Here is an 11,630-nt window from a genome sequence, read left to right on the forward strand (position 1 = left end):
CAGAATGTTTAAAAGACCCATTTCCGCGATTTTGGGTCTAAGTTCCTCCATTTTTGGGCGATTTTGAAGTTTTTTAAAGGGGATTGAAGAGGGAATCAAGGGGGAACGCTTGGAGGTAAGATTTATGGACTCAATACTCAATCCTAATGTGATTTCTACCTAATTAATCATGGAAATTGTAGAATTTAAGCCTAAATATTGAAGAACTAGGGTTTGTAATTGGAGACCTAGAATTTTGGATTTGAGGGGTCGTTTGTGGTTGGATTTTGGTGCTTTTGATATGAATGAACTCAGGGAGTGATAAGGAGTCTATTGATGTAATTTTTATCGAATTCCGAGATGTGGGCCTAGGGGTCGAATTTGGCCAATTTCGGGATTTGTGTTGTAATTTGATTTTTTTCGAGTGGGCTTTGTTCCCTTAGCATATTTTGATGGTTGTGCATTGATTTTGGTTAGATTTGGAGCATCTGGAGGCTGATTCGAGAGGCAAGGGCATCGCGGGCTAGAGTTTGGACCGGATAGAGGTGAGTAATAATTGTAAATGTTATCCTGAGGGTATGAAACCACGGATACCATATCGTTGTGCTATATTGAGGTGACGCACATGTTAGATGACGAGCATGGGGTCGTGCACTATTGGGGATTGTGACTTAGTCCGCCCCGAATGATTTTTTTACTGCGTATTTGATTGAAAACTGTTTGCTATCATCATGTTTTGGGCCTCGTGCCAACTGTTTTGGACCCTTAGGTGATTTTTACTACTATTCCTCACTATTTCAACTTTATACTTGTACTCAGTCATGCAATATTTTACTGTTTTCATAACTCAGCCATGTTTACTCTGGTTTGACATCTTAAATGATAATTTGGGCTGAGCATCATATTCTACTATGCCCGAGTGGCTTTTAGTGATTACTAACATAGTAGGGCCGATGGCCTGTGTTGTGAGATTATTATGGGATCAGGCTGCACGCCGCAGCAGTGTTGCAGTGATTTATGATTATAAGGCCGAGGGCCTGAGTTGTTATGCCACGAGGTGGCTTGATTTGAGGCCGATAGCCTATTGTTTATGCCACGAGATGGCTTGATATTGCGCTTGGGCCGTAAGGGGCCCCTCACGGAGTCTGTACACCCCCAGTGAGCGCGAGTACCCAGTGAGATATGTGATATAGCCCGAGGGGCTGAAGTTGTTCCATGTTATTGCCCGAGGGGCTGATTTCTATTGGTATTGTGCCCGAGGGGCTGATTTTATGCGTTTATCTTTTCTTGTTGCTTTTCATTCACTTGTTTAACTGTTAAAAGATGTTTTAAAGAGGTTTTTTTACTGAACTGAGGTGTTTTTACAAGTTTTCACTGCTTTATTGCATTGTATTGATTCTATACTGCCTCTTTATAGCATGTTGTTGTATTTTACATGATTTCTTATCTCTCAGCTGCTTTTACTTTTATTACTCACCGAGTTGGCATACTCACATTACTCCCTGCACCCTGTGTGCAAATTCAGGAGCTTCGGGTCCCGCTAGTGAGGGTTGATTTCTCCCAGCAGGCTATTCGGAGTCTACTAGGTAGCTGCTCGGCGTTCGCAGCCCAGTGGTTCTCCCTCCTATCTTACTTTCCTTGTCCTAGTTTTGTAATAGATTGTATAAACTCTTTCATACTCTTAGACTTATGTTAGATGCTCATGACTGGTGACACCCCGATGTCGGGCTGTGTTTATTTCCATGTTTGTGTTATTACACTTATTTTGGGATTTATCACCTGTTAATGAATTAAATTGAAATATTATAACTATTAAAATGAGTTGGGTGTTGTGTCGGCTGGCCTTGTTTCACGATTGGTGCCATCACGACCGAGTACAGATTTAGTGTCGTGACATAAACATGATAAGAAGGTGATTTGATGAGGTATTTTAATCATATGATAATCGTGTGTTAAGTTTTCAAGTCAAGGGAGTTGTAAAACAAAAGTCGATGAAAGTCTCTACAAGTTACGTTCATATATTTTACTAAAATTTAGGTCTAATGTCACAAAGCTTTTCTCCCAATAAACTTGAAGTTATGGGTGATCCACCCACCAAATTGAAGGTCTATGAGTCTATCCTACAATGCATTAAACCTTTTGGCTATACGATATCAGAGTAGAGAGATATTCGCATTTTTGAGACTGCACAAGCAGCTCTCTTTAGGACCCACAAAGCCTGTTGAGGATTATATTGTTATATAAAGTGGCGGCCTTCATCTCCAAGCCTTGTTATCGACCCAATCATACCTAAAACGCTATCTAGACCTTATAAACATATCCTTAGGGTTTGGAATCCAAATCAAAGGTGGAGAAGAAGAAACTAAAGGATTCAATCATTAGGAACCCGAACCAGTCGATAGTTTGCCTCTTTCTCTCTTCATGGCTGAGCGAGGAAGGCATAGCAACGAAGTAAGCTCTGATAGCATGGTATGTTCTTCACCCCTCTGCTTGGGTTGAGTCAATTTTAGGCCATATCAAGCCTAGATGATGAAGATAAACATGTTAAACTTGAAGTCAAAAGTTTGTTTGAGTTATTATGCGTATGGGACTCTTTTGGAAGGTTTTTATGACTACCCTATAGGTCTTTTTGAGCACTAGCCCTAATTTACGTGTTCCAAAACCTCTTATATCTTCCTTTGATATTTATTGATTAATATGCAATATCCGTATTCTTTTTCGAAAAACTTTTATGCAAAATTTTGAAGAAAATATAATTTTCGGCCTAAAATGAGACTTGAGTTGACCACGATCAACATTTTTGGTAACGGCTTCAGATCGGTGTTTTGATGATTCTGTTAGGTTTGTATGATATTTTTGGACTTGTTGCATGTTTGGTTGGGGTCCGGGGTGACCCGAGCGCATTTCAGCGTGTTATGTGAAAAACTATGAAAGTGAGTTTTAAATTTGAAATTCTTGAGTTTTTGTGATCGATTCTCATTATTTGATATTATTTTGATGATTTGAGGTAGCAAGCAAGTTTATATGATATTATTACACATGTGTGTATGTTTGGTTTGGAGCCGAATGGGTTTGGGTGAACTTCGGGTGCATTACAGGCTGAATTGGAATAGCTGGTGGAATGTCTGGTGCTTCAAGTCTACAGGTCTCACAATTAAGATCACTTGTTCGCAAATGCGGCTCCTGCTTTTGCGAAGTTGGACTCGCAAATGTGATATGTGGGGAAGAGACTGTGTTCTTCGCAAATGTGAAGTGTCAATCACAAATGCGAGGTGGGTGATCTGATTTTGCGATGGGGTGGTCGCAAATGTGACTGGAAACTAAGTTGGGCAACTTTCACAATTGCGACGGCTGTCTCGCTTTTGCGAAGTTAGATTTAATGCAAATGTGATGCTTTACGTCGCAAACGCGACATCAGTGGACTATTGCACAATTCACTTTTGTGGACAAATGGTCGCATTTGCGATCATCGCAATTGTGAACAAGCGTTCGCAATTGCAGTATTTGCAATTGGGTAAAAGAGAGGAAAATCGGGACTTAGATCATTTTACACCCCTCAATTCCAAACACTCTAGAAACAATTTTTGAAGAACTTTCTGTTCCAAAATTCATCGGTAAGCAACTCCAATTCATTTTTTATTAATTCCTCATTACTTTTCAAGAGTTTTTAACATCAAATCTAAGAATTTCATGGTACAAACTAGGGGTCTTGGGTAGAATTTAGAAATTTTGTAGAATTGAGATTTAGACCTGAAATTGAGGTCGGATTTTAAAAGAAATCACATAACCGGGTTCGGGAGTGAATGAGTATTCGGGTTTTGGTCCGAGTCTCGGATTTCGACCAAGCAAGCCCGGGGTTGACTTTTGTTGACTGATTGAATTTCATCTAAGATTGAACTATTTTCATTTGTGGGTAGTTTTAAAGCTTATTTTGAATTATTTGAACGACATTGGCAAAATTTTGTTGGTTTGGAGGCTTATTCAAAAGGAAAAGCTACGGTTTATTATTGAGTTGATTGTGGAAAGAGGTAAGTGTTATGTCTAACTTTGACTTGAGGGAATTAGGATTTATTGGTTTATTTGTTATGTGAATTATGTGTGGTAACGACGTATATGCAAGGTAATGAGTGTATATGCACTGTCATAAGTTAAAGGCATGCGGGTTGGGCTATTTACCCTTACGTCATTTTTTATTTCACTGTTATATTTATCAACATGCTTTGGTTTCTACATGTCCTTACTTGTTATCCATGCCTTACTTGATATCTATTATTTAATTGTTACTTGTTATTTATTTATTCCTCACTCAATACCTACGTAACTTCTAGATGTCCCTATCTTATCTTCATTGTCTCATGTTTTTACTTGTTTATGTTTTCCTTACATTACTTGTTGCACTAATTAGGATATTCCGATTATATGAGTTCTTTATCTATTCTTGGAATGATGATTTGTCAAGGTTTGTGAATACGAGGTATTGGCTATTCTCCATTTGTACTGGTAGTTCCTTGAAATTCTATAAGCTTTATTTCTGTTACATCCCATGTTTTCGTACGTGAGAATACGTCGTAAGCCAATTGATGTAAGCTCGGAAATGAGATCATTTTTGAAAGTACATAACATATTTTCATCATTTTATCTTGGAGATTACAAATCAATAAGATCATGAATAACAAGTACCAAAAGGGATGGAAAGCTTAGACACTAAACGAACTGAAGAAAATAAGTTTCGTCCAAAGTCGAAAAGTTTGGAATATTATAACATATACTCTTGGGGTGAGACTAGGGTGATTAACATTATAAGGAGTTTAAGTTAAGAGTTATTTTAGTCGTATTATAGTCGTGTGTTATGTTTCTAATTCAAGCGAGTTGTGGAACAAAAGTTGGAAAAGGTCATCACAAGTTTCATTCACAATGTGCTGAAATTTAGATCAAATGTAGCTACACTTTTCTCCCAATATACTTGGAATCAAGGGATGATCTACATATCGAATTGAATATCTACAAGTATAGTTTCTAACTTATTAAACCGCTTGTCGATACAACATCTTACTAGAGAGATATTCGCATTTTCGCGAGACTGCACCAAGCAGCTCTCTATGGGGCCCACATAGGCGGTTTAAGACATATAGATATATATAAGATGCCTCAACCCCGTTTTAAGTCATTATTTTCGGACCTTATAACCCTAGAAACACTCTCTCAAGGTTATATTATGATCCAAGACCCAAACAAAGGGCAATCAACACAAATCAAGTGTCGGGAATCCCGTGGCGCTAGTAAGTTTCTTGTTCTTCTTGTTGTTGCTGATTTTTGGGTGGTTCCAACTCGTGTGGGAGGTTGTTTTAAGTGGTTTATGTCCTTTAAAATACTCTCCCATGGTTTTCATATCAACCCTAGGTTATTTCAAGTCTTGTAAATGGATTACACCATATTTCAACATCAAATGTGAAGAATAACACCTCTTTGAGGTTGTGTTGTCATTGAGGATAGTTGTGGGCTGTTTTGTGATGAAATTTCAAGTTGTTGATACTGGATAAGTGAGTATAATAGCCTACTAATTGTTCTTAAGCTTTCTTGTATGCTGGTTAAGTTGTTAGGATGATAAACTACAAGATAATACTTGGATTAGCTTAAGTCACTTCTATGGTGTTGTATTGCCATTGAGGGATATTGTAAGATAAATATAACTTGGATTTCGACTAGAAGCTACTATAGGAGGTATGTCTATTGTGTTCTTGTAAGTGCTTAAGTTTATCTTGATGTTGATTAAGTTAAATGGTTGGACTAGACATGAACTAGTGAATAAAGTTTCTAATTAAAGATAGTTGGAGTTGTGGATTGTTTCCTTTGTTATAAATATATGGTATAAGGGTTGAATAATTGATGAACTAATTCACTATCATGTTAATGATGCTGTTAAGTTAATGTAAGAAGTCTATAAGGGGTTATATAGGTTATACGGATTCCAATCGGAGCTTGCCGCTCGTCGTGAAGTAGTTGTGAATTGTTGTTGTTATATGGTTTCTTGTTATTGATATTTATATGTTGATGGATTTCTCTGGTTGTTGTTGTTGGTATATGGTATTGGAGGAGTCCCTTGTTACCGGGGAGATGCTGCCCGAATTTACGTAAATGAGCTACTAGCTTAAGTTACAGAGTTAGCCTTTGCTCAGCACTGATTTTGAATCTCCTTATACTATGATAGATTGAGTTAACTTGTTTAAAGAGTTACTTGGAAGGGATTAAGGACTCAATGGGTTTAAGGTATGTTAAGGCACTTCCTTCTTTCTTTTGGCATGATCTAAAGTGAGATGAATACGCTATTTCATAATGGATCAACTCCTAGCAACTAAGGTTGTCCATGTTGTTATTTCCTTATAAAGTTATTCTAAGCAAGTGTGTATGATCCTTAAATCCTACTGAGGTTCATATTGATGGTATGGATGTACATAATGTTAATCGAAGATGCAACGACCTTACGTCACTCCAAAAGGTTTAGAATATGATTCCATGAGTCCAGCATGCATTATATATAGTATCTATTTTACTCTATTGAGCGCACTATAGTCGGCCAGGTACGACACCTATTGTGCAACCACTGATCAGTTCAGTTTACCAAGCTTCACGTGGACGGGTACGATTCTACCGAGCCTTATGATTGCCAGGTACGTTTTTACCGAGTCCTCTTTGAGGCCAAGTAAGATATGATGATGATGATGCCTACAGAGGCGTATGTTTTTAAAAGTTTATGTATATACATGTATTATGAATTTCATGTCAGTAGACCCCAAAGGTACTCAGATGTTACAGGTTGTATCACTTTTATCTCTCTTTACATTACTGTTCTTGTTTATGATTTCCTTCCTTACATACTCAGTACTTTATTCGTACTGACGTCCCTTTTTCCTGGGGATGCTGCATTTCATGCCCGCAGGTATTGACAGGTTGACAACCCTCCTAGTAGGTTATCAGCTCAGCAGAAGGTGTTGGTGCACTCCACTTGCTCCGGAGTTACCTATTTGGTTAGTATGCTTTGGATATGTATTGATTGGTATGGCGGGGCCCTATCCCAACCTTTATAATTTTATGTACTCTTAGAGGCTTGTAGACAGATATCAGGTGCATGGATACTTCTATGGCCTTGTCGGCCTATATTTTGAGTTTACAAATGGTCATGTCGGCCTCATATACCCGTATGTCACATGTATAAGTTTGTATGTCATGTTGGGTCGTCATATGTTGAGTATTCCCTTATGTTTTATTTTTGTTATATCGTGAAGGGTTTTCTAGCTCATTTACCCATGATAGTATGACAAGAAAGATATGTTACGTTGGTACTCGGTTGAGTAAGGCACCGACTGCCTATCGCGGCCCTTCAGTTTGGGTCGTGACAAAAGTGGTATCAGAGCAGTTCTATCCTAGGGTGTCACGACCCAAAATCTACTAAGGGTCGTGATGGCGCCGGACACCGCTGTCAGGCAAGCCAACCAAAATACTTAATTAAATTCTCATTTAAAATATTCCGAAATCACTTCTTTTATACGCTTAAACAGTACTTCGCAAATTCCTATGAATAAATATTGAAACATTTAACAACTTTTAAAATTTCTGAATAAACCCATAGACATCCCAGAACCCGGCGTCACAAGTGCATGAGCAATTTCTAAGAAATAATGTAATACAACAACCGTCCGGAATATAATATTGGACATAAAATAAATACAATAATCTGAAAGAGACTTGGTAGCTGCGGTCATCTCGGAAATGCAGCTCACCTAAGTCTCCGTATCAACCATGCTGCTACGCTCACTAGGCCACTAAGGATGCATGTTACTATGCAACAAAAATGCACAGAAGTGTAATATGAGTACGAAAATAACATGTACCCAATGAGTATCCCATTTAATCTCGAAGAAGTAGAGACGAGATGTCGACTTCGACAATTACTAGTGGTCCAATAATGATATAGTATTAATGCGAATAATCATGAATTTATTAAGAATGACAACAATTTCAAATAAGTCACGAATAGGTAAAAGTTCCTTTTTATATTAAAGGTCTCCGGATTCATAATCCATTAGTTTTCAATTATCTCAAATTGGGGAGAGCAAATATCAATATCAATAAATCGCAAGGCAAGCAATACAAGCATGCGCAAATTATGCCGAGGCCGTACGGCCCGATCCAACAATATTTAAACTCTGCACTACCGAGGTCAAACGGCACAAACCATAGATGCATCTATTACCCTGCTCGCAAATGATACATGCGACACGGTCAAATATAAATAAACACAATAATCAGTCAATCAAGAATTCATCAAGGAAAAAATATCCAAGTAAAAGCCAATTCTCTTTTAACAATTCAAGAAAATGAAGTTTAATCTTTTTAGAAATTCATTTACTAATTAGATGTGATTTAAGCAATTCAAATTGTCAATAATATTACAAATATTCCAAGTATAGCATGCTTTTGGGTCCTAGACTACCCGAACAATAACATAATAGCAGCTACACACGGACTCTCGTCACCTCGTGCGCACGTAGCCCCCACAAATAGGAGCACATAACCAATAACCTCACCTATGGGGACAATTCCCTCTTACAAGGTTAGAAAGGAGACTCACCTCGCTCTGAAGATCCATAACTGGCATTCCACGCCCTTCCGAAGACTCGAATCAATGCTAAATGATCCAAAACTGGCCAATAATTATGCAAATCCATTAATATACGCTCAATTACTCATTGCAATCCAATTTATAATAATTCCTAACCCCGATCGAGAAGTTGACAAAAACGCTATCGGGCCAACGTGCCAGAATTCCGAAAATATTTGAAGATGAGGTTTACCCATGAACTCACGAACTCAAATATATGATTTTCTCTTAATTCCATACCCAAAATCGTGGTCAAATTCCAAGAATATCAATTTTCTAGGTTTTCCCTCAAACCCTCCATGCCCAAATTCGTATATAATCATGTATTTAACTCAAAACTAGCATAAATTACGTGCCTCATGCTTGGTGGTGAAAATGGCACCAAAAAGTTGCTCCAAAATCGGCTCCAATGGAATAAAATGGGGTTGAAATGAAGCAAACCCTCGATATAAAGAACCTCACTGCCTCCAGCATTTCCGCACCTGCGGTCCCTTGACCGCTTTTGCGGTTCCGCGGGTGCGAGCCACTCTACCGCTTCTGTGGTTTCCTCAAGGCTCCCCTTTTCCGCTTCTGCGCCTCGTCCATCGCAGGTGCGATCCTGCTTCTGCGACTCCATGACCGCATCTGCAGTCTCTTCACTTCTGACCAAAACCGCATTTGCGGCTCTTCTGACCACTTCTACGGCTCCGCACCTGCGGCCCAAATTTCGCAGGTGCGGTTATATCAGCAACCAACAATCTCAGCCCTTCTAAAAATCACATTTTCGATCCGTTAACCACCCGAAATCCACCCGAGGCCCTCGGGACCCCAACCAATCATACCAACTAGTCCCAAAACACATTACGGACTTGCTCGAGGCCTCAAATCATATCAAACAATTCTAAAATCACGAATCGACCTCCAATCCAAGCTCTATGAACTCTAGAACTTCCAACTTCTACTTTCGATGTTTAAACCTAGCAAATCACATTCGTTTGACCTTAAATTTTGCACACAGGTCATATTCGACATTACGGTCCTATTCCAACTTTCGGAATCAGATTCTGACCCCGATATCAAAAAGTCCACTTCCAGTCAAACTTCTCAAAAAAACCTTTAAATTTCTATCTTTAGCCAAATGACTTCAAAATGACCTACGGACCTCCGAATTCACTTCCAATCGCGCTCCTAACTCCAAAATCACCATACAGAGCTACTCCCAGACTCGGAATCCCAAAAGGACATCGATAACACTGAAATGCACTTCAAGGCAAATTTATGAAATTTCTTCCAAAATGCTAACTTCCACAATAGGCGCCAAAATGTTGTCGGGTCATCCAAAACTCGATCCGAGCATACGACCAAGTCTGAAATCATCATACAAACCTGTTGGAACCTTCAGATCCCGATTCCGAGGTTGTTTACTCTGAAATCCAATCTTAGTTAATTCTTCCAACTTAAAGCTTCTGAAATGAGAATTCTCTTTCCAAATCAACTCCGGACTTCCTGAAATTCAATTCCGACCACGCGTACAAGTCATAATACCTGAAATGAAGCTTCTCATGGCCTCAAACTGCTGAACGGTGCGCTAGAGCTCAAAACGACCGATCGGGTCATTACATTCTCTTCCACTTAAACATACGTTCGTCCGCGAACGTGCTAAGAATTGTGCTGGAACTGTTTGAAATCACTGTTTAACACCTCGAGCACCTACCCGTGCTACCACAACTCACCTAGGTACCCTACTTGATAAATCTGAAGATATCCATTTTCACTTAAGCAAATAAGCCTTAGAGCCAATTTCCAACACCCAGAATTCTCTGGCAGGCCTGTTTCCAACATACGAACATCGTATCAATCACTACACGCTGTACCAGGACATGACCGCATACCCTTGTTAAATTCATACCTTGCACCACTTCATTCCCCCGACCACAATAACATTCTATGATCAAATTAGTCGAAATTCCCCAAATCTGATGCTCTCCTTGCACCTCATGACATACGTAGGTCTTGCTCTAACTCTTACAATATTGCCACGACGAAAGAGATGTGAAGAATTCATAACCAACTGCCGAGTCAACAAATTATTGAGGCTATACTCCTGACAAGAATCATTACCTTATTCTGAACCAAATAATGGTATTTGCTCTTTAATATACTTCATATAATCCGATCGTATTGATCCTAGATCCAAAAATTTCGTCTCACCCAGTACGAACTGCACAGGCAATAAGCCACCCCGGACATGATTAAAAGTCTCATATGATGCCACAATGTGCCAATAGGCTACCAATTAGAACGCGATACAAAAGGAAAATGAACTCTGAAAGGAAATCCAATTACCTCGCTCGTGAATCATACATGCGACGCAGGCACACAGCTAATATGAGTTTTCCTCAGAAGGATAGGAAACAAAACACATGAAAATAGATATAGGAAATCTGTACTCAACTTATCACTATTGCGGCGCACAACCCGATCCAAACAACATACCCACAGGGGCGTGCCACCCGATCCACACATAAAATTCACATAAGGAGATACACACCGAGCTAGATTGCTCATTACATCAAAATACCGAATGTCGGTCACTAGCACGTCAAGAGCATAATACCATCCCTGGGGAGACATATAGCGCTATAAGCTACAAAACTCAAGCACAGGTGAGGTGCGATATACGATCTGAATCTCAAGATCCATTCTGCTCATATAACATCATCACCACGCGGAACCTTAACACATAAGAAATCCACAAAGCCGTCTTACAACTCACACGTCGCAATATATCATTACATGAATTAGCTGACGACGAAAGAACACCCCGACTACTCTTCTATAAGGAGCGCATTGCTTAAATGAACACATCTGGACAGATATAGAGCCTATATCCACATTTAAATCCATCCAGAGACCTCAAGCTGATTTTGGTTGTACCGAACTAGGCCAATAATCTTTCCTGGGTCCATAATAACCCCCTTCTTCCCATAACACACAAGAGCAACCATCATAA

The sequence above is a fragment of the Nicotiana sylvestris genome, chromosome 8, assembly GCF_000393655.2.
Source record: "Nicotiana sylvestris chromosome 8, ASM39365v2, whole genome shotgun sequence".
In the NCBI taxonomy this organism is placed as follows: domain Eukaryota; kingdom Viridiplantae; phylum Streptophyta; class Magnoliopsida; order Solanales; family Solanaceae; genus Nicotiana; species Nicotiana sylvestris.